Source organism: Mustela nigripes, chromosome 18 (genome assembly GCF_022355385.1).
Source record: "Mustela nigripes isolate SB6536 chromosome 18, MUSNIG.SB6536, whole genome shotgun sequence".
NCBI classification, from domain to species: domain Eukaryota; kingdom Metazoa; phylum Chordata; class Mammalia; order Carnivora; family Mustelidae; genus Mustela; species Mustela nigripes.
This window is the reverse complement of record NC_081574.1, coordinates 22,673,540-22,697,991: the sequence shown is the minus strand read 5'-3', so window position 1 is coordinate 22,697,991 and position 24,452 is coordinate 22,673,540. Positions and strand designations below refer to the sequence as shown.

Sequence of the window (24,452 nt, the reverse complement as noted above, 5' to 3'; positions counted from 1 at the left end):
GAGGGCCACAGTAAGGGAAAGTGGATGGCCAGGCAGGCAGGGGGCCAAAGGGGGCATCCAAGAAGAGGAGAATAGACCCCCTACCTGGCTTACCCAGACCCTAAGAACGGTCATTCCATCCTTAACAGGCCTCTGTCTGGAAGCTCCACCCACTTAGTAGTTGATCAAAGTCATTCACCTCCAAAGTTTCAAAACCCCTGTTATCAGACCCTCTTCCCACAAAGGAAACTTGATTTTGTCTTCTCTGTCCAGTCAAGATCTACTTCGAACCATTCCCCCAGACTCTTTAGTCCCCAGATTTCAGATCTATTCTGTCATCATGACTAATTCTCCAAATCTTCTTCCTTCTTCCAGATCCAAATTAAAACTCTTACTTCCTTCCTTTCATGGTGTGAGTCCAGAATAACATGCCAACCAAGCCCGGGGAGCCATGGACCTACCCTATCTCTAGGACCTCCATTCAATCCGCCTTATGTCACGTTTTCAGTCAAACCGCCTACCAGAACCTTTATTAGGTCACTTGCTTGATAGTTTCTCGTTCCTTTTAAAAGTGTTCTTAGAGGGAAATATTGCATCTTCGAAGCGTAAGGTCAATTTTATTACTCCCAGCTATGTGAGAAATTGATTATATTGATGTTGCTATTAGGGTATAGTATGTGACAAATACTGCCTTCTAAATTTACAAGGGCAGAAAGGAATGAAAATGAGATCTGGTCGTACTTTTACTTATGATTCACCCATCCTTCCTAGAATGGTCTGCAAAAATATGAATAATCCTTTTTCAATGTTTTCTTAAAGTAAACTTACCCCTTTTTGGAAAAAAATATCCTTCTGTAAGTCAGCAATCCATGACACCAGTGGCTCTTGTATTAATTTGCACTTTTATTATAGTGGCCAACATATTCTTGGTGGGAGAATAATAGCATGCCCAAACCACATATTGTTTCTGGACATACGTAAAATAAAAACAGTCTTAGGGAACTGGTTTAGGGAATGTGGTTACAGGTGATGCTAAGATACCCTTTGCCTCACATTATAGGTTGCAGTTAACATGAAATGTAATTGAATGTAATGGAAGATCATTCCAAAGATAAGAAATGTGTGGTTGATTGGGTAACACACTGGGAAAATTATAAAGTGCGAAAAACTGTCTCTGGCGAAGTTGGCCTCTGAAGCCCCCTAGGATCTCTATGGTGGTATTAACGTGTCTTGCCACTAGATGGCGGGCGCACACCAAGCAGTGCGGCTCAGACTTCCTTTCAGAGATTTCAATAGCATCAACCATTAGCTTAACCAAGGCAATTATGAATTTAACTTCATGAACAATTTTATATAATTATAACTAATTATAATTATACAATTTATGTTATACTTTAGTGGCTAGTGATTAATTAATAAAAAAACATATTCAGAAAATTGAAAAAGATTAAGAAAAATAGCAAATGCTATTTGGTATGATTCTACTTCCACTTCTTCATAGCTTGCACGAAGGTTAATTTTGTTAGAAATAAAACCGGAACTTTTCATTTAAATGCATGTTGGCCTACATCAGCACCCCCTTCCTGGTCCCCAAATGGGAAGAACTCAAGGTCTATGAACCCTAAATTAGGTAAATAATTCTACTCCATGGACTGGCAGTATCTTTAAGGAGTGACACCATGACAAAAGTTCAGTGAGAAATTATTTGAAGTAGCCATTATGGAGTCGAAAGGTCAATGGCGAGCAGACCAAGGGCAACAGAATCCTGCAGCATGGTGGCAAGGGTCCAGTGCTGTCAAGGCCAGTAATGGTGTCCTCCTCAGAGTGTTGTTGATGCCAGGATCTTGGCCATGCATCAGATTCATTGTGCTAGCTCAAGCTTCATTCTTCAGGCTTCCTGTTGATTCTGTTGGGTACCTATATACCTGCAAAAATATATTTGTGTGTGTAAGACAACTAGCATTGACTTGTGTTTGCAATCAGGAATGTTAACTGGATCACAGTTTTAATTTCATTCTGCATCCCATGTTTTAACGGGTCACTTTCAGCTCATGGAGGCTGAGGTGCTTTGAGAAATTAGGGATACAAGAACTGGGGACAGAGGAACCTATTTGGTGCCTTTCAAGTTTGCTTTTTGTTATTGTTGTTGTTTTTTTAGGTTTTATTTATTTATTTATTTGACAGGCAGAGATCACAAGCAGGCAGAGAGGCAGGCAGAGAGAGAGATGGGGAAGCAGGCTCCCTGTTGAGCAGAGAGCCCGATTCAGGGCTCAATCTCAGGACCCTGAGATCATGACCTGAGCTGAAAGCAGAGGCTTAACCCACTGAGCCACCCAGGTGCCCCTGGTGCCTTTCATGTCTTAATATCTAGATCTGCACTGTCCAATAAGTAGCTATGAGCCATCTGTAGCTATTCAAATTCAAATCAATTTAAATATAATAAAATTTTAAAATTCGGTTTTCTTAGTTGCAGTAGTCACATTTCAAGTGCCCATCGCCAAATGTATCTAGCAACAACTGTATTGGACAGCGAAGATCTAGAACATTTCCCTCATCACAGGAAGTTCCACCGGAAGTTCCACAGAACTAACAAAACATTTTATTTTGTCTGAATATTCATGAGGCAGCCTTTATATTTATAAATGCAAGAAACAAAAAGGTTCTCTCTCTAGTTCTATCCCTACTGTTTTAAAGAAACAAAAACATGAGGGGTAGTAGAAAGCTGAAAACATTTTTTGCTAATGTTAGGAGCTCTCTTTCTTTGAAGATGCTAAGTCTTAAGATAAGGAGCCAGATGGATCATAATCGAGAGGGAAGAGGTAACACTAGATATCCTTCAACCTGAGGCTACTGTACAAATGATTACTTTCAAAATATATGCAAGGAAAAACTTATCAGAATACCATACCCAAATTCCTAAGCTTTCTTCCCGGAGAACTCCAGCCTTAAAGCACAAAATCATCTATCTTTATCCAGTGGGCATCAGGACCCTTTCTCTTTTTTGTTATTTAAGCAGATATCATGGGGGGCCCCCAAAATAATTGGCTATATTCAGCTCTGTCTCTGTCAAGCTGTAGGGGAGATGGTTAGTTGTGTTGGATTTTCTGTGTGGCAAATGTTGGGGGAGGTGGAATGAATGTGTCTTGCCTAGTGGTCTGTACAAACCCACATTAGCTCTGGATCAAGACATTCTCTTCTGCATAAATAAATAAGTAAATAAATAAATAAATAAAATTTATTTTTAAATGTTTAGGTTTACATTGATAAGTATTTTTAGGGGTTATCAAAGACTTTAAATGTAACGAAAATTAAGCTTACATTGCAATTTATAATTGTGGAAAGAAAAAAATGTACCAGGGTTTTCTCAGGCCTATGAAAAGAATGGGGAAAATGAAGAATAAATATTTAAAGATGACATTTAACAAAAGAAGCATGTTGGCTTCAGATTTGTCGTAGCAAAATTTTGATTGTCAGGGATTCTTCCAACAGCTAGAATTTATCCAGTGTAAATTATGTCTTAGCACCAGAGTGTCTGAGTCTATAATTATTTTCAAGGGATATTTAGACATTGCAGATTCTAAAATCCTTTAGATTATATCCCTGTTTGTTAACACTTTCCTCCATTGGCTCACATCTCAGTCTCTTTGATGGTGGGTCACACTATGAAATGCTAGGATGGCAGTGGACTCGTAATGACTTTTCTATCTGGAATATGAGACACATAAGTTTTTATTTTTCAAACAATCAAAGTAGTGCTTGAGGGTCCCAAGTCCAAATGACTAGAGACTTGGATTTTGTGCTTTGAACCAATAATAGGCCTGGATAATAAATTTTCATTCTTTTAAGCTTTCCTTGAATTCATTGAAATATTAAAGATAACATTTTTAAATTTCCAGATAATAGGAAAGATTTAACAACTTGGCATAGTCACTTTGTGAATTATTGGGAAATATATTAATTCAATTACAATGTAGAAATTACAGAGTTTTAAAATACTTTTAATGGGTAGAAAAGTTAAATTGGACTTCACACATGATGTGCTAATGAAACTTTTCCAATGGTGAAGTTGGTGAATTTATCCCTACTCTTTCATTAGAAGCAACTTGGATACAATAAAATACACAAATTGGAGGGCAAATTCCAGTGACTTAAACTACTTTTATAAACATCAGGGCGCCTGGGTGGCTCAGTGGGGTAAGCCACTGCCTTCGGCTCAGGTCATGATCTCAGGGTCCTGGGATCGAGTCCTGCATCGGGCTCTCTGCTCGGCGGGGAGCCTGCTTCCCTCTCTTTCTCTCTCTGCCTGCCTCTCCATCTACTTGTGATTTCTCTCTGTCAAATAAATAAATAAAATCTTTAAAGAAAAATTCATTTATAAACATCAATATTCCATTATTTTGTTAAATAGAACAAGTATTGCCATGACTTACACCGCCTCCAACACTGGAATAAAATATCTAGTTTGGCTAAAAGTACTAATTAATTTTTATAAAAAGGTCAGTTATAAATAGCCAGAGAAATGTAGAAAATAGAAGCTTCCAATATGTTTACAAAATTTCGACATCATGAACCTATTGAGGCTGCTTTAGTATCAGCCTAGGATCTTTTCAAAATTCCTGCTGTTTAACAAATATTTATTGATCACCTGCTGTATGCCCGGGTAGTGGGGATATTCCAACTAAAGAATGTGGTCTCTGGCTTCAAGGAGCTCATGGGTTAGTGAGACCAATGTACAGACATTTTAAATAATAAGATAAATGTGCATTCAATACTGTCCCAAGTACATCTCTGGTAAAAGAGAATGTGCCTCAGGGTACCTGAAACAGTAAAGGAAGAGAGGAAAAGTGGAGTTTGCACAAAGGAGAAGTGGAAGCTTGTATCATGGAAAAATGAAGGGATGGTTTTGTGGCCCGGGGAATGCCTTCTTCTCTTGAGAGGCCTATTTTGGGAACTAGAAGGGAAGGGAATATATGAGTCAAGATTCAGCCAGGAAAGCAAAACCCACACCAGGGAATCCAGTGGGAGGAATTTAATCTGGGAAATTAAATTTAAAAACATTGTAAGGTTGAAAGAGCAACCATGGTGAGGTGAGGTGAGATGAACACAAGGTCACCAGGACCCGAAGGACAAAGGGGAAGTGGTAGGGCTGGAGCCCAAGACGATGGGGTCACCTGGTAGATATTGGGGACTCCTGAGGTGATCTAGCCACTGCTGGAGACACAGCTGGAGGGAGGGAAGAAGAGAGAAAGCAGAGCGACAGAGAATGAGGGAGAGAGAAAAACGAAATTTAGTTGGAAGCCTGATGGCAAAGGAGCCGGGGGAACTGTGGTTTGCAGGAACAGCACCCCGAGTGTCAAGCAAAGCAAAAGAAGGATGAGGAATAATCTGAGAGCAGACAGAAACTGACCAGCACAAGGGAACTTAGAGGAACAGTCAAAAGATGAAGTAGGTGTCAGCTCATTACAACAAAAGAAATACATCTTGGGTGTTGTTTAGAATTTGAAGTTTACCTGATAGTCACTAGAGAGCTTTCAAACAATTTTAAGCAGGAGAACAAACTCTGGGTATGAATTCCAGTTCTGCCACTTACCAGTTCTTTGGCAGGAGAAAAAAAGATACTAAATTTATGTTAGAACGATTCTGAAAGCAGTCTAGTGAATCAAGTGGAAAGACAGAAGAGTCTAGAAACTCTTCTTCCTGACCAGTTGAGAGGGAATGAAATCTTGAACTGGGACCATGACAAGGAGGAATGGAGAAAAGGAGACAGATTCTAGAAAAGGCCAGGGGGATCTGAAAAACAGGAAAGATTGGATTTCCTAGAATTTGGAGCCTGCAGAAAGGAATCCGAAGGAAGGCCCAGGGGGGGTGCACGGGCTCATCATTGCCACTGGGCTCACGGAGCACGGTAGCAGGGTCTGAATCCGTATTTGAGGTTCTGAGATCTTAATTTTCAGAATCCCCCTGCATTTCCTTCATGACTCCAGTCTGCTTGACTACAGCCCGCTACGGAAGACCGCACCTCTGGCTGCCTCCGCTGCCATTAGCCATAACTTCCATGAAAATGTCACTTCTAAATGAGATGCATCAAAGATCCCAGAGTTAGAAAAGTGGAACTGGTCATGTCTGCCACAGTGGGGCCTCCACATACCCATTCCATTTGGATGACATAGGGCATATATGAAATTTTCTTTTGGAATTTTATCTGTCAGTTACTCCACGTGTAACCCTTCTCTTTCTGCTTTTGTTTTGTTCGGCTTAAGTTTGCTCCTTACACCGTGTTGGGGCTGCAGGTTTGAAAAGTCACTTCCTCGTCCTCCATGTTCAAGGTGAAGAAGTAGAAGCATTAAAGGGACTGACAGCTTGTCCAGGGTCACACCGTTCCACCATCTGGTCAACCAACCAAGACCCCCATGCCTCCTGACTCCCAGACTGTTGTTCTTTGCTCTTAACTGTGCATCAAAAGGGATCAGGTTGGTTTCTTTTAAACTCCACATGTGGCTCATCTGATTTAAAAAAAAAAAAAATTCATTTATCTAGTTTAAAGAGCAAGAGAGCACCTGAGGTGGCGGGGAGCAGAGGGAGAAGGAGAGAGAGAATCTCGAGCAGACGCCCTGCCCAGTGCGGGCCTGTCTCATGGGGCTCGATCTCAACACCCTAAGATCCTGACCTGAGCCAAAATCAAGAGTCAGACGCTTAAGCAACTGAGCCACCCCACCCAGGCTCCCTGCAGCGCTCAGGGTGGATAATTGTCTTGTCCATGTGCATATATATATATATATATATATATATATATATTTTAAGATTTTATTTATTTATTTGATAGAGAGAGACCTGCATAAGCAGGCAGAACGGCAGAGGGAGAGGGAGAAGCAGGCTCCCCGCCAAGCAAGGAGCCCAACGCGGGACTTGATCCCAGGACCCCGAGATCATGACCTGAGCTAAAGGCAGATGTTTAACTGAGTCACCCAGGTGTCCCTCTCAGGGAACAGTTTAAGAAGCCAAGTCTGGGGGGCGCCTGGGTGGCTCAGTGGTTTAAGCCTCTGCCTTCGGCTCGGGTCATGATCTCAGGATCCTGGGATCGAGCCCCACATAGGGCTCTCTGCTCAGCGGGGAGCCTGCTTCCTCCTCTCTCTCTGCCTGCCTTCTGCCTACTTGTGATCTCTGTCTATCAAATAAATAAATTAAAATCTTAAAAAAAAAAAAAAAAAGAAGCCAAGTCTGGGAAGTTAAAGTTCACAGAGAAGCCAGTAAAATGCCATCGTTAGACTTTATTTAAAGAATATTAAATATGCCTGGGGTGGTAAATAGAGTCAGGTAAAAGATTTAACTTAGCAGAAGTGGAAGACTCGCGTAAGGGAGCGAAGGTGCTGTTGGCATTATGGACAAGACAATTATCCATCCTGAGCGCGGCAGGTCACTCCACATCCCTGGCCCCTTTGCACTGTGACAGGACCACCTCTTCTCGGCACTCTGACAAAACCATGCTCTCGCTGGAGACAGCACCACCTTTGAGACAACCACTTTTAGACTCAAGTATAGTACAGAAGATTTTCTCTTAAATAGACAGTGGGATGTAGGATTATTTTGCCATATTGTTCATTCATATAGAAAAAGAGTACATTTATGTCAAACTGTATAATGAAACATTCTCATTTGGAAGAACATTATGTTTATTTCCAGAGATATTGAAGACAAGTTGAAGTTTTATCTTGTTTGCACTGCATGAACTTGGTCCTATCTCGGGCGGGATGAGTCATATGACTGAAGTACCTGTGTTAAGAGTTTTGTTTACCTCAGATGGTTGCATCAAAAAGTCTGGGTGTGAATTCCAGCTCCGCTACTCACTAACTGTTTGATCTCAAGCAAAGTACTGAAGGGCGCCTGGGTGGCTAAGTCGGTTAAGTGTCTGCTCAGGACATGATCCCAGTGACCGGGAATCGAGTCCCATGGAGTCAGGCTCCCTGCTCAGTGGGGAGTCTGCTTCTCCCTGTGCCCCTCCCCCTCCCCTTGCTCATGCTCCCTATCACTCTCACAAAAATAAATATCTTAAAAAAAAAAACAACTTATTTAAATTCTTTGACATTTCATGAGGATATTTCTTGTTTCCTCAACAACAAAAGGGAAACACAACATGTGAAAACCCTTTAATAAATCCATTCATTCATCCATTCAACAAATTTTGATGACTTCCTGTGTCTGAGGTATTGATAGGTAATGGATACATGGTGAGCAGAAAAAAAGAAACCAAACACAAGGAACATGGTTTAATGAAGTTCATAATGAAGTTCAACAGCAAAGAAAATGTCCACTTTCACAGCTGTTATTTGAATACGGATAACTTTATTAAGAGGTTCACTGGTGTGTTCGTTATCAAAAATATCCTGCAGGTTTGTATACGGTCTAAACTTACATAAAACCCTTTTGAGATATGGACTTCCAGATTCAAGAACTGATCTGAATTGGGACACGAGGGTGGTTCAGCTGGTTGAGCCTCTGACTCTTGGTTTTGGCTCAGGTTATGATCTCAGGGTGTGAGGGATCTGGCCCTAAACTGGGCTCCCTGCTCAATGGGGTATCTTGCTTGAGGATTCTCTCTCACGCTCCCTTGGTACCTTCCCAACCTCAAGTAAATAAATCTCTAAAAAAAAAAAAAAGAAGAAGAAGAAGAAGAAGAAGAAGTGATCTGAATTGCCATGATCTACAATATGGTCAGTCTATGTCTAAAAGTGAAAATGTCCGTAAGTAGTGTGCTATCTGGACATATTTATATGAACAGCTTGATGCCAAAATGTATATTCCTCAAACACTGATGTCAATTTTTAGTATAAACATATAAATTTTACACAAGAACCTTCTCACCAAAGAAGAGCATTGCCTAGCTATTTTAAATAATCTCCTGTGCTGGATGTTTCCATTTGCTCTTTCAGATGTGTTCTCTACCCTTCTTTGTGTTATGGGTGGCTCACTTTTTAAGGTCTGTATCAAAGGATTCCCTCGAACTCTGGATTCTGGTTGGTTCAATTAGTGGGAGGTAGGCAGGTGAGCTAGAGGGTCAGAAGATAACGTGGGGGGGGGGGGTGTTTGTTTCCCCTCCCACAGCCGGACACGTGAAGAGCACAGCTTCTGTGACAGCTCTCTCCCTCTTTGCCTCTTCAAGCCTGGAACAGGACCACCACCTAACTCCCTGGGGTGCTCAACAATACCATGTTGGTTTCCTTTATTAGATTCTTCTCCAAAACCACTTTCACCTATGTTCGCTTCCTTATCTTTTCCACCACTGACATGAGCCTTCACAAGCCAATCTATAAATCTGAGTTGTCTATTTTTTGCTACATGAAAAAGCACACCAATAGCCACTGAATCCTTATGGAGAAAGTCACTATTATCTTTAATTACCTCTTTCAAAATAAAAAAAAATCATAATAGAATTATACATTACAGAACAATACATTTACAGAAAACTTGGAGATCAAGACAAAAATCTTCCAAGATCTCACCAATTACCACACCATTGTTGTTACTTTAGTATGTTCCCATCTGGTCTTTTTGTGCATATTTTTCAACGTACAATTTTGCGTTCTTTCATAAATTTGTGACAAGTATTTTTCGTATTACTCTACAGGCTTCAGAATAATTTTAAATAGTTTCACCATATTCTATTTGGTAGAAATACTATAATGCCTTAAGCCATTCCTCCATTGCTGAATATTTAGGTATGTTTTCTAATTTTTCACAGGTATAACATAACATCAATAGCTCACATAGCATTTCCCTTATCTTTTGTTATTTTTTTTTGGAAATAGAAACATTAAATAAAAAGTAAACTTTGAAAAATTATGCCCCTGCGGTAACTTTAATTGTGTCCACAAACTATCTGATACTCCTCCTTTCAAGAAGTGGAGGCCAATTCTCCTCCTGACTGTTGACTGGACTTAGTGACTCACTTATAATGAATAGAATAAAGCAGAATTAATGGTGGAAAACTTCAAAAACCAGGTAAAAAAGACACCGTGACCTTCTCCTCTCTCTCTCAGATCGCTTGCTCCGGGAGCAGTGAGCTGGCACATCATGAGCAGCCCTATGGAGAGACCCAGGTAGCAGGGGGCAAAGGCCTCCAGTGAACAGCACTAAGAGCGAGACTTCTTGGAATTGGCAACTCTAGCTTCAGTCAAGCCCCCAGTGTCTCAGCAAATGACCAATACAGCAAAGGTCTTATCTCAAAGGCATTTGTAAGTGTGGCTTTTGGCTCTAGAGAAGATCCGTAGGAGAGCCCGTAAAGTGTTAAAGAGAATTATCTTCATAGAAACATTGCTGGAGACAGAAACAGTAATACATGATGAATACAGTCCTTTGGACTTCCGACTTCTTCAGTTGGAAACTACTGAGGAAATCACACAGCTGCACACACGTGCTGCATTTCATGAAAAAGGAGGGATGACCAAGAGGTAGAACCAAGAGCCCAGAGAGCCGAGCTCAGAGCCCTAGAGAATATTACTGCACAGGAGTAAGAACAAATCTTAAGGAAGGACCTTCCAACATTTCAGCGAGGCTTTTGGAATTGCTATAAACCACTGACTCTTTTATTTGTCCCAGTTTCCTCCCTTTTAAACATGAATGCCCACAATGGTTATCCTGTCTCTGTTCTACCATTGTATCGTGGGTGTGCGTGTGGCCGGGGTGGGCAGCTTGTCGGTGTTGTTCACACTTCTCAGGCTGAGAGGAGCTACACTGGACTCAACCCAAGGAGCCTCATGCATACCAGGAACTGATACGATGACAAGATTCTGGAGTTTGAGCTGACCCATTTGATTTCATGGACTTTGGGAAGGGTGAGTGTATTTTGCATGTGGGAAGAATGCAAATAATTTGTGGCCAGAGGATGGACTATGGTGTTTTCAAATGTGTCCATAAATTCTTTGCTATTGTTCCCCTCGAGAGGCAGAGTCCAATCCTTGGGAGCGTGGTTGGCCTTACTGACTCGTTTCTCATGACTAGAATAAAATAGAAGTGAGAGAGGGAAACTTTAGAAACTAGGTTACAAGCCACTGTGCCTCTATCCTCTCTCTCAGATAGTTTATTCGGGGAGGAGTTAGCTGGCAGGGCATGAGCAGATCTATGGAGTGACCCACGTGGAAGCAGCAGTGTCCTCCCGCTGAGAGCCAGGGGAGGAAGCTTTCCTGGAAGTCAGTCATCCTGTTGCAGTCAGGCCTTCCGATGACGAGTCTTAGCTCACAGCTGACCGCGGCCCTGTGAGTGACCTGGAGGCTGAATCGCCCAGCTCAGCTGCTCTCGGGAATTGTGTGAGGTATTAAATATTTGCTCAGGACACTGCATTTTGAGGGCAATTTGTTATGAAGCACTAGATAACTAATATAGCAAAAGGAGAAATATTCGTTTGTAGCATTTGTCAAAAAAGTTCAAATATGAAGCCCTTCGTGAGCTTCCCGGTTTCCGATAATCATGGCAAACTGTTGCCACTTGAGGCACAGGGAAAGAGCCACTGAGAGACAGAGGGAAAATAGGGTGGGGATAAAAGAAGGGAGGGAGAGAGACAGAAAGAAGGAATAAAAGGAAAAAAATACCAAGAGAGGGACATGGGAAAGGTGACCCTATTTCCTGGTTTAGTCAGGACAGTCCCACTTTGTAGTGTTGTCTTCGGACAGTTACGACTAGAATCCACGGTCACTTTCAAGTGTCCTGGTTTGGATGAGAATTATATGACCCCGGCTAGAGGCCACTAGCTCAGCCTTCCCTCCACTGTTTCCTGTCTTAATATTCCATCTTCTCCCCATCGATTGTTGCCCCCAGAGTCCAACGTATCAGTCTGTTCTGATACGTCAACTACTGGCCCAGCATCCTAACTTTGCCACCAAACCACAGCCTGTCACCTGCCCCAGCTCTAGGAGGTAGAGGTCCCCTATGTCCACTCCCTGCATTCTTACATCAGTGAGCAGTTTGTCACAGCAGTGAAGAGATCAGAGCAGGAACTTGGCACAGCTGGCTCTGAATCTTGGTTGTATACTCACTGCTATTTGACTTTAGGAGATACTTAACTTCCTTAAGCCTCAGATACAAGCTAGGAAATAGAAGATTATCTACACTCTTCTAGTGATGGTGAGGATGTCCATGAGATTGTGTACATAAAATGTTTAGCATAGTGCCCAGCATATATATAGAAAAAATAAATATATTATATATATAAGATATGTAATATATAATAATATAATATATAATATATATGATTTATATATAATATCTAATTAATATATTATATATAAGATATATAATATATAAATATGTATAAATATTATATAAATATCATAGATAGTATATTATATAGAATATTTATATTATTATATGATATATATTTATATGTTATATAAATATATAATATTTATATATAATATATAAATTTATATATTAATTATATATAATATATAATAATATAGTTATATATAGAGAATATAATATGACTATATAATATAGAATATTATATATATAGAATATTCTATATATAATTATATTATATTATATTATATATATATACCAGATGCTGTACCTTTAAGCATTTTATATGCATGAAATATTTGATGAATTTATGTTAGCTATAATCTGCCCTTATTATCACAGAAGACAAATTCATCTCATTGAGGCTGAAGCACCTTAGATGTTGGGACATGTATATTACTGGGCAGCTCTCAAGTATGTGGGTAATTGTATCTATCAGTTTTAATATTAGAAGGCAGACACATGGTTAGGAAATGTGTTCTGGAGTAAAAAGGCAAAGACTGTATTTGCAACTCGGGCTTGCTATGCCTTACTTTGTTCATTCATTCATTCATTCATTCATACATTTATCCACTTATTCTTTCAACAAAGATATATTAGTTATCTATCCGTTCCCACATACTATACTAAAGACAGGATTGAGCAATGCTTTGCAACAAGAATAAAGATTTATTCCCACTTCTTCAAGGAAAACATTACATTTAAAAAAGGTGTTGTGTGGGAATATGAGTGACTAGTGATCTGAAGCCAAATTAAAAAATACACACACACACACACACACACACACACACGTATGTTTTTCAGGATGACCAGATTTTATTTTAAATTAGCTTTGAGCAATAGAAGCAATTTTCTGCTATAAAAAGGGATGCATTTTAGCTTTTGACTTAACTTGATTTTTTTTAAACTAAGAGTGAGAAATGTAAATTATATGAATATATAATTTGGAATCATGGAGATATGAGCAGAAGTTGCTGACAGGAAGACAGGATTTTTTTTGGCCCCAGGCAATCCTCTTTTCTATTTTAGGGAGAAAGAAAACTAGTAGACAGAGATAGTCCTAGGTATTGACTCTATATTTCACACATATACCATGAAATACTTAATAAACTTAAGAAGGTGCCTGAATACCAAGAAAATTCAATAGATGAAGATGGTGACTACAATGAAAACAGGCAATACATATATAGGGTAGGTTTAAGGCATTTGGCGATATTATTTTAAAAATTTATTTTAAATATTTTCTTTTCCCTATTTTTAATTCCTTATGATAACAAGCACCATTTTAAACTTTTCAATAGCCCATGGATTTTTTACTTTTGTTTTCATCTTCAAGGTCAAGTTTATGAACAAGTTACAAATTAGTTGATTTTAGATGAATGAGGGATATTATTTTAGGAATATTAATAACCATTATTTATTAAGTGTTTGCTAAACTGAATGCCCATAGGCATTTTCTCCTCTAGTTCTCACAAAGACCCCAGGACTCAGCCACTGTCACCGTCTCATCTGGCATGTGAAAAGGCCCAGAACTGGAAAGTGGAAGAAGCTTGCTTAACTACAAAGGTAGGTGGTGACAGAGTCAGGATTTGAACTCAGGAAGTCTGGCTCGAGAGCCATGCCTAGTGAACCACACTATTCTCAACAATGGGCTAAATGTATTTCACCTCTTTATGTATATTTTCCAATTTATCTTTTTTGAAAAAGTTATGTCTTCTTGGATTCTGCATTAAGTCCTTGCCCATCTTTTTCTGTTCTATACAAGGATCATTTCATCTGATAATTATGCAAGTCCACACCTGTCTGCATGATACACTGACTCATTCATTTAGTTGAAAGGTAGAACCGAAATTGGTTTTTCAAAATACATAGGAATCTAATTGAAAAATTTCAAGAATCATTTTAGTGAGAAACTAGTAGCAGGATCTCAAATACAGACAGCCTCACAATTGCTTTTCAAAAGCGCTGGTCAGCTCTACAGGCTCATCTCCAATGAAAATGTCTCTCTAGCCAGACATTGTATGACATTTGTAATCACTAAAGTTTAGGATACAAGAACAACTTCAGTGACTTAAACAATTGTTCTTATTCTTCTGTGTTTGAAGATGATGATGTGCCTACTTGTTATTGAATAGTGAGGTGACCAGAATGCTGGGTCAATTAAAAACCAAGTTGATGTCCCTACTTGCCAGCTCCCGAATTTTTTCTTTGTGGCTGTCACTCATCATTTCCTTCCTAATTTGTCTCCGGTCTCGGTTCTCTGTTGGTCTTTTGCCCTCAGCCCTTGGCTCTGCCACACAGTTCAGGCTATGTTCTGTGTGTCCTTCAAACCCCTATTTTTACTTAAATAGCTTCTGCTTAATGTAAAATTTTTTTAAAAAAGTTATGTTTTGCTATTATTTATTCTTTATAAATTACATTCTACTGGAGTGATAAAGTGTACCTTTTTAAAGTGAACCCATCTGGAATGTGGTTGCTAAGTGGAGTCCCTACGTGGTACTGATGAGCCATGAGGAACCTGGTCAGAGGGTTCACCACGACTGTTCTCTGGCCACCAGCTCTCTCAGAGCTGAAGGCTGCTTGTGGCCACACACTGGGGGCGGGGGGGGGGGTGGTGGGGGGGGGGGGCGGTGTAGAAGCAGCAGCCTTACCATCTTAATATATTCTTTTTATTTTTTCCAAATATGAAATCATCGTCTCCATTACAATTTTGAGAAGAATCAATATCCACTACCAAATCGCATCATCTATAACTCTGTTCCTCATTTGTTGCTTACCATCTGGTATCTCACCAAACTCACAGACACGGTTGCACACTGGCCCAAATTTCCACAAACCAGGGAAGGAACGGCTAGGTTATTTTTGGAGCCATGTGCAAAATGAAAATACAGGGCTCTGTGTTCAAAAAAGCACAAAAAAGGGCTAAGGTATTTAAGTCTAAAGTTCTTTTTTTTTTCCCCCCTTCTGTTTTCTCTCTCCCTCAACTTGTCATGATGTTTTCTATGAGCTACTTAATGTCATGTTCAGTAAATAAAAATTAAAAATGTTAAATTATTGGGATGCCTGGGTGGCTCCTTCGGTTAAGTGTCTGCCTTCCACTCTGGCCATGGTCACGGAGGTCCCGGGATGGAGCCCCACACCCAGCTCCCTGCTCAGCGGGGAGCCTGCTTCTCCCTCTGCCTGCCTCTCCCCCTGCTCCTGCTCTACCTCTCTCTTTCTAAAATAATCATAATCATAATCAAATTATTAACACGGCTTTCCCCGTTCATGTTTATATTCTCCAATGCCAGGTTTGAATACAAACAGAACATTCAACTCCTATGTGGAATCATCAAAATTACATCATTCATATTTCATGGTACCTTGGCCGGAAGAGCGTATACCAGTTAGACGCAGGAAGGTGGTGGAGGAAGAGAGAGGGCTCCTCTAGCACGAAGCAGGTATCACACTCCTTCAGGGATCACGCATGTGGACGCTGGCAAGGTGAGCACGTGTCTCCGTTGCTGCGCTGGGACCCGATCCCAAGACTCCCGGGGTTGCATCTGCGCAGGCGTCACGCTGCTCCGCGGGCTCCCGCCGGCAGCTGTCGGGAGAGACCACCACGCTGCAGGTGGAGAGCTCCCCTGTGAAGTTCAGGCAGACATCTCGGCTTTCCGCAGGCCTGGTGCTCCAGCTCACATGCATGGGCCACTCCCGAGGGTACTGCAAGCTCTGAGTTAGAAAGGTCTAAGTACTGGGATTAGGAGTGGGTGAAAGGCTGGTCTCCACCGAGCTGTGATCTCCGGCTGGCTACCAATGATGCATCAGGGCACTGCCAGCTTAGGGCAGGATGACCTCCGCCAACCTAGGCCCTCAAATGCAGTGGGATGTGGGTGCCCCGCCCCATTCCTATGCATACCTGCACCCAGGTCCCTGCCAGGGGGCTGGAGGTTGGAAGCAAACACTTGGGCAGGGCTGGGGAGGGTGCGGCTGGGCTGGCAGAGGATAGCCAAGAACCTAGCCCGGGGAGGTGCGGAGCGGGTGGGAAGGAGAACTGTGTGTGAGCTGCGACTTCAGTGCCCCTGCACAATCTCCATTGTCCCAGAGATTTCACCTGTAAAACAAAACTTCAAAGTGACATTATTAAAAAATTGAAGATGGTAACTAGAGACCATTAGACCCCAATCGTGGGGCCCTCGAGTTGTCCTGGGTTTTGTGCAGCTATGTTGATCACATGACCATGAGGCCAGCGCTGCCCAGAAATACTATGAATGAGTTAGTTAGCCTGCAAGGTGGTAGGAGTAAACTAACAACATAGTTTTAAAATACACTGAAAATAACTTTTTAAAATTTTTTATTTTTTAAAATTTCTTTTCAGTGTTCCAGAATTCATTGTTTATGTACCACACCCAGTGCTCCATGCAATATGTGCCCTCCATAATACCCACCACCAGGCTCACCCAACGTCCCATTCCCCACCCCTCCAAAACCCTCAGATTCTTTTTCAGAATATAACTTTTCATTGTTCCTTCTCATGATTTATATTTTCTTTAAGGAAATTTAAGAAACATCTCACTCATGCATATAAAAATTCCCACAGGAAATACAGTCTTCCCCACTCAAACCATATTCAGTCTTTTTGGTTAATAACAATAATAATGGTACTGCGAGCTGAATGTACCTAGGAGCCAGACATTGTGCTAATTAAGTACTGCAATTAAGTTTACTTTATATAAATTATCTCATCTAATCCCTGTAACATGGGGCAGATATAATTTTTAGCCTCCAATTTGGAGATGAGTAATGATATCTGGGACTCAGCTTGTCTAAGACGATGATGTGAAAAGAATGGTCTACTGTGATCAGGCTCTATTACAGTAATGTAGAATAATTTAATATGTGGAAGCATATAAAGCAGATATAGCACATCTGGAGGTCAAATTGGAAAAATGTGTCATCATCAGTGGAAGCTGAAAAGGCATTTGAGATGACTCAACTCTCATTCCTTTTCTCAGGCTCCTATAAATCCAGGAAATAAAGAGTACAAGATCAAGTATTTATCTCAAATCAACAGGAAAATATTATGCTTCATTGAAAACACTAGAGATGACCTTATTAAACAGGGAATCAAGATTTCTGCTATCTTTTTTTTTTTTTAAAGATTTTATTTATTTATTTGACAGAGAGAAATGACAAGTAGATGGAGAGGCAGGCAGAAAGAGAGAGAGAGAGAGAGAGGGAAGCAGGCTCCCTGCCCAGCAGAGAGCCCGATGCAGGACTTGATCCCAGGACCCTGAGATCATGACCTGAGCCGAAGGCAGCGGCTTAACCCACTGAACCACCCAGGCGCCCCAAGATTTCTGCTATCTTTATTAGAATTTTACATTGTCCTGTGAACTATAATCTGTGAAATAATACTGGAAATAGAAATAAGAGCAATACTATAGGAATGGGCAAAGACACACTTGCCATCATTTCCATATAATATGATTTACTACCAGAAAACTCAAGAGAATCAGTAAGAAAAAAATGTTGGGACTGTTAAGAATTTAGGTAAGTAGGTGAGTAATTGACTGTTTTTCTATGTACCAACAATAATCAGGTAGAAAATCCAATGGGAAAAATTCCCATTCTTAGAAACAACAAAAAGTACATAGGTTCTAGAAAAGACCTCATCAGAAGTAGTATGACCTAGACAATGAAAGCCATACATTTTGAAGAAAAATTACTGAGATAATTGTTCCTGGATGGGCTAAAAATATTATGAAGGTGTTATGTTAGCTAATTTTTTGTCAACTTGACTGGGCCATGGAGTATCCAGATATTTGGTCCATTGTTGCTCAGGGTGTTTCTGTGGAGCTGTTTTGGGTAAGATTAACATTTAACTTGGCAGGCTAAGTAAAGCAGATTTCCCTCTCTAATGTGGTGGGTCTCATCCAGTCAGTTGAATGCCTGACTAAAACAAAAGAATGCCTTCCTTAAGAGAATCCCTTTTGCCTTACGGCCTTTGAACTGAAGCAGTGGCTCTTGAGCCTGCCGGCTTCAGGACCAGAGCTAAGTCATCAGCTCTCCTGGGTCTCCAGCTTGCTGACTCACCCTGCAGATATGGGACTTGTCAGTCTTCAAATTCTTGTGAGCCAATTTCTTCTCGTAAATCTCTTTCTGTATACAGGTACATCCTATTGGTTCTGTTTCTGTGCAGAACCTGACTAGTACAGCGTCATTTCTTCTGAAATTATTTTGTGATTTTGAAGTGATTTCACTGGGGATGAGAGATGGTAAGACAATTGTAAAGTTCATCCGAAAGGACATACAAGTAAGAATAGTTAACATTTTTGGAAAGAAGAGAAACTTAAGTGTGGCTTTTGTAGGGGGAGGTAAGCTAGTCTTATGGAATATGAAAACATTGTAAAGTTATGATAATTAAAACAATATGGTTATAAGGAAAGTCAGTTCAAAAGAGAATAATATCTTAAAACAGATTTAGGTATATAATAATATTTAAAAGACAATTCACTTTGTATTATGTGGCAAAAGGAAAGAATTACTCTACAAATAGTACTAGATAAATTGGCTAGGTATTTGTAGGGAGATCTAGAGTTAGGTCCTCATTTTTTTTTTTTTTAACCATTTAACAAAATTAATCCTAGGTGAATTTTTTTAGTTAAATGTAAAAAAAAATACAAACCATAAAAATAAATGACAAGATAGTTATCAAATTGGGACAGGAATTTCTGAGTTTAAAAGCAATGGTGGAGGGGTGCCTGGGTGGCTCAGTCATTTAAGTGCCTGATTCTTGATTTTGGCTCAGGTCATGATCTCAGGGTCCTGGGATCGAGCCCTGAGCTGAACTCCACACTGAGCAGAAGAGTCTGCTTGACGATTCTCTCTCTTCCCCTCTGACCCCAGCCCTGGCTCACCCGCTCTTTCTCTTTCTCTCTCTCTCAAATAAATAAGTAAATAAAGATCTTTAAAAAAAAATCAGGCAGAAAGATGGGTTGTCCTCCTACGTGTGATTGGTCCCTAATACCAAGAAAAAATTGGGTTCTGCTACTCATTAGAGGCAAGAAGGACTGTAACCCAGGATATTTTGTAGGTTTCTGGAACTCCATGTCCCATACTAAAAGCTCAGGGAAAACCACAGCGACCAATAAAAAGGCAGGATGACTGACTGAGCCCTTTCAGGAATGAAGGTTTAGATTACTTTACCAGGTAAAAAGTCCTGATCAACTAATTCTTCTGGCTGAAGTTGGATAAATAAAGAATGGATGGTGGAAAAAGGAAGCCATAGACAACAATTAGGGCCTTGTGACCAGTTACAGAAATGGTTATAGTTACTTTTCATATTTTCCTTTTGCTTTTTTTTAAGAGTTTATTTTTTTGACAGAGAAAGTGAGAGAGCATAAGCGAGGGGAGCCTCAGGCAGAAGGAGAAGCAGACCCCGCCACTGAGCAGGGAGCCTGACTGGGATCTGATTCCAGGACCCTGGGACCATGACCTGAGCTGAAGGCAGACGCTTAACCTACTGAGCCACCCAGGCGCCCCTTCCTTTTGCTTCATATCATATGTGCTTGCCGGTATATGTAAACAATATCCATCATCTCTTTCTTTTCCATTAAAAATATTTCTATACAGATTGTTAGAAGTTAATTTTACAGTTTAATCATCAGGCAACAGAATATTCAGCAGATTTTGAGGGGTAACTGACATCGCCACCATGGTGTATCCGGTGATTGTTGGGCTCTTATAGAGTCGTCACATTGTTGTCTGGCATTTCCGAGTGTGTAGACATTGCATGGAAAGCTGAGGGGTTAAAGGGGTGGATCATGGTCCTTATCAATTTCCTTTTAGCTTCAAATTCACCCTTTTTGCCTTACCCTGTAATGGCAAAGATCGATTTTTGTAAATGTTTCTCATTTGCCAGCCAGCCTGGTGTTAAACATTGTCAGAGGAGGGTCCTAGAAGGACCCTGGAGGAGGAAGGGATTTTTCTCTTCCCGGTTCTGGTATGGCTCACTCTCTAGGCTTCCAGAGACACTTTGCCCCCAGCCTGTTCTCTGCATGGTCTCTCTAGTGCTAAGTTCCTGAAGGCTACAGCTTCCTCTGGGATTTGGTGGCTGCCTGCCTTCACCAGTGCTCAGTTCAGGCAGCTGTGGTATGTCTGGGATTCCCAGATAGCATGGGACTCTGCCCCAGCCCGGATCGCTGCTCCTACATCCCACCTTCCATCCTGGAATTCCAGAGCCACCTGTAAGTCTGCTGGACCCCTGCAGAAGGCTGCTGCCCCAGATCCTGGTTCGAGCTGTGCCCAGCCCCCAGCAGCTGTCCTGGCACCTGACGAGCTCCAAAGCTCACAGAGGACTCGGAGATGGTGAAGAACTCAATCTTTATTTAGACGGTCTTCCCCAGGACCCCAGAGATTTCAGCAAGTCCCACATAAGAAACAGCTCAGTATCTTCACCATCTGGTGAGTCCAAGCTGAGCCCTCTCCAAAGACTCTTTTTCTTTGAACTCTCCAACGTATTTCTAAGCGCCCTTAAAGTTTGTATCTGGTTGGTGGTTACTATATGGGCAGATCAGCTTGTGCCTGCTATAGATTTATTTTGGGTTTTATTGGGATGGGTCTAGAATCACTCTTACTCTATTGTAGCCTTCCTATTCGGGCGTGTCTCACTTCTTGGGTTGTTCAGTGGGGCCTTCACACCCTGACTGATTTGAACTCAGATATATCCCAGGGCTGTGTGACCTCCAGTCACTGCTTTCTGCCATGTGTCCTAAAGTCTTGACTGGCTTATGTGCTCTGAGTATTCAAAGACTTCAGTTTCCCTCTGCAGGTTTCTGAAGCACCTCCTCTGCACAGCACCCTCTTCTCTGGTCCTCTGTCCCACAGATTCCCACCACCTGAGCCAGTCTCAACTCCGGTTTCATTTCTTCCACCTCACGCAACTTTTCTTTTGTGTTTGGGCTTCACATTCCTCTACTGCAGTTTGGAAAGTGTTCCCAGGGCAAGAAAGTGAGGGAATGCAGAGGTCAGCACACTGGTACCTTTCTCTCAAGGATCAAAGCCCTGAAGTGTTTATTGGACACTGTTGTAGTTTATGATAGAAGGATATGTCTACTACCAGTTTCAGTCATGGCTGGACCCACAATTCTTAATTGAGGTTTTGATTTCAGCAATTAAATATTTTATTTCTAGAAATTCGATCTGGTAAGTGTATCTGTTTAATCCCAATGGGTTTATTTTTTTAAACTGTTTTTGTCATTCCATAGTTTCTTCCATACGTAGTGCATTCTGTATTTAGTCCCAGCATCTGATTCTTTGGGGTCTGATTTGCTGTCTGTTCATTCTCACTCTTAGTGGCTGGCTTTATCTAGTTTTGGTAGTCTTTACGACATTATGCTTGTCTGTAATCTCTGAGCATCTCATTGGATGGTTTCTTCTGCTTTAGCCAGTGTTTCTCTCAGTGTGTGTTTAGTTGTCTCAGGACCCTTCAGGACCTTCTTGAAGATTTTAGCTCAGAAGGGGGGGGTCTAAGATTCAGGTTCTCCTCCTGACTGCTGTTTCAAGGTTCAGTCTTCTCAGATGCTGTCAGTAGAGAATTCTGGCCTCAGGGCAATCCTACCCCTTCACAAAGCCTGCAGGCCCCCCCATTCTGCTAGTTTCAAGCTACGAACTCCGTAGCTCCAGCCTGGGATCCTTCCCTATGTTCCGGGTTATTTCCAGCAAGTACAGTTCAGGCTGCAAGCTAGCTCGTCTTCATCCTGGCTCCCTGAGGTTCAACTGATGGATTTTTAAAAGTTTATGTTTGCCTCTTCTTTTTGGAAGGGAGAAATCCCTGGAGACTGGAAATGCTGTGTGTTGTATTTTTGGTGGTATAACTATTGTGGAAGAAAAGTTTATCTGTGACCTAAAATCTCAAGTCTTGGAGAACAAAAACACGTGTTAATTTTATAATCAGAAAAATAACAAAGAAGTCAACAAATATCTGTATCTGAATTACTAATGTACATATTTATGTGGTAAATAATCACTGAGAAATTGAGTTCTTAGTATAATCTAGTTAGTACTTTTGTGTGGCTTAATTTCTCAAGGCCAAATAGCAGCTAAAGGATACTTACCATAGACTGAATCTTTGTAAGTTTTAGAAAAACATATTTAAGTTGACAAATGAAGACTGACATTTGGCTATGCCTTAATAGGCTAAACACCAAGCAAATCTTTTTCCTCTATTTGTTCATTTTGCAATAAGTCTTGACATCACCTTCTCCTCTTTCTTAAATTTGCTTACTTAGCAGGGCACAATGCAGTTTTGATGTGCAATCTGATTTCAAAAGAATCTTTGAAACAGCTAATCTTCTGTACACTCACTGTAATAAAATATTACAGCACAAACGGTACATAAGATACTCACCTTCTTGAGAACCTCTTAGTACCAAAGAGCAATGACATAAAAAAGTATAGATTTTCAGTGGTTTTTTTTTTTTCTGGTAGATTTTCCAGCTTGAATCTTTAACTCTTATAACACCTAGAGCTTGCAAAGAGTAAAGCATTATATGCCATAGATGACAAATGTTTATTGTTTTTCATTCCTAAACTCATTTCATCTCAATTTAAAATCTGCTAGACTAATCTACTTGCTTCATCGTTGAAAACATGGGACTGAAAGTGCCATACTGAATTAGACTAATAATCAAGTTTAGTTCTTTGTCTCTTATGGTAAATATCACCAAAATATGTTTTGTAAGAGTATAGCCACTGTTTTCAATTTTTAAATCTACTGATTTATTTCTACCATCATTCCTTTATCAATTAATCCCTTTCCTATCCCTGCCATCCAAGCTGAAATACATGATGTTCCATAAATTCACAATCACCATTACATTTTTTTCTTTTCTTAAACCACCTCTGTCCACTTCAAGAAGTTACCTGACTCCTCTGGATTTGGTGAATAAATCTACCCAGCGCCTGACCTTCATGATTTATTCTGACTTTTTCTGAACTGAGATCCTGAGTTTTAAAAATGTGCTTTTCTTGAAAAAAATAAGCAAACATATGGTAAAAACACCAAAACAGCCAATAACAGCTCATTAAATATATGAGCTATGGTCCCCTTCATTAAATAGACCTACGGCCCCATCCCCGCAGGTGACCGTGTTCAGTTTCATATGGGTACTTCCAGATAGATTGTAAGTATGGAGGTTAAATATGTTGTTTTGGACACAAATTTTTCTCATTCCCTCTTGAAACCATACAAAATGAGAGAAAAGCATGGCTTTCTTTCTCAGAGACAAGAATATAAGCACAAAATTTTCAAATCTCAGGACCAGCAGTAATTATTAAGAACTTAAATGCCTGCAAAAGAAAGACACCCTGAGAGGCAGATTGACCCTGCAGAGTTCCTGAAACACTTAAGAATGGAAGGATCCAGATACCTCTGCAGCTGGCACTGTTAATAGGATGGACTGAAATTCTGTTTATAAAGCCTTTAGGTCTCAAGCTCCCTCCTGCAACACTACTCCCCCCACACCAGCGGACATTCTGCACCAGGACTAGAGAACAACCCCTGTAGATGGAACGAGAGCCCCAGGAGGCATTTCTAAAACTAGGATTAAAAACTTACATATTAACTGATGTTTAGTTCTGGAGAGGAGTCTGGGGATGAATTAGTGATGTGTAAGTACATGAGAAGTCCACAAAAAATTAAGCAAACAGAAAAGGTGAAAATTTTAACCAATGAAAGTAAGAAGATATAGAAGAAAGGAAGCATAATAATTGATGATGCCATAATTGATTTCACTAAAATTACGGTCAAACTATATTAAAAGGATGGGGAAGGGGAAATGTCCATCTTGGAGGGGGGTTGTGTAAGACAACCAAATCCCCATCTTCCTGTGTAGGAAGTCAACGGTCCGTAATCTAAAAAATTAAATCAATCAATATCTATGTAACATATTATCCTGAAATAGGCAGTACCAAGAGAAACTGCTACAAGTTTAGAAAGTGACATGGCCTCTGAGAAGCAGAAATGAGGGTTGAGGGGAAGAGAGATGCTGGTTTTATTTGAACCCTCTAGAGCTCTTTGATTTTCAGAAATACGTACATATAACTTTGATAAAGATACATTAAAATATAATTCTATGCAATGCAAGTGTGTTTTGAACTAAAACAGCATATTGTAGATTCTTCTGTACCTTGCTGTGCTCCTG

The 24,452-nt window shown here is 40.5% G+C and overlaps 1 long non-coding RNA gene across 1 annotated transcript; it reads right to left on the bottom strand.

Moving 5' to 3' along the window:
• Positions 1 to 862: 862 nt before the first annotated feature.
• LOC132006403 (uncharacterized) lies at positions 863 to 16,208 on the bottom strand. Its single transcript, XR_009401087.1, has 2 exons — positions 15,630 to 16,208; positions 863 to 1,904 (listed from the first exon to the last, which is right to left on the bottom strand). It is a non-coding gene; the product is annotated as an uncharacterized LOC132006403 (long non-coding RNA).
• Between the last annotated feature and the right edge of the window lie 8,244 nt (positions 16,209 to 24,452).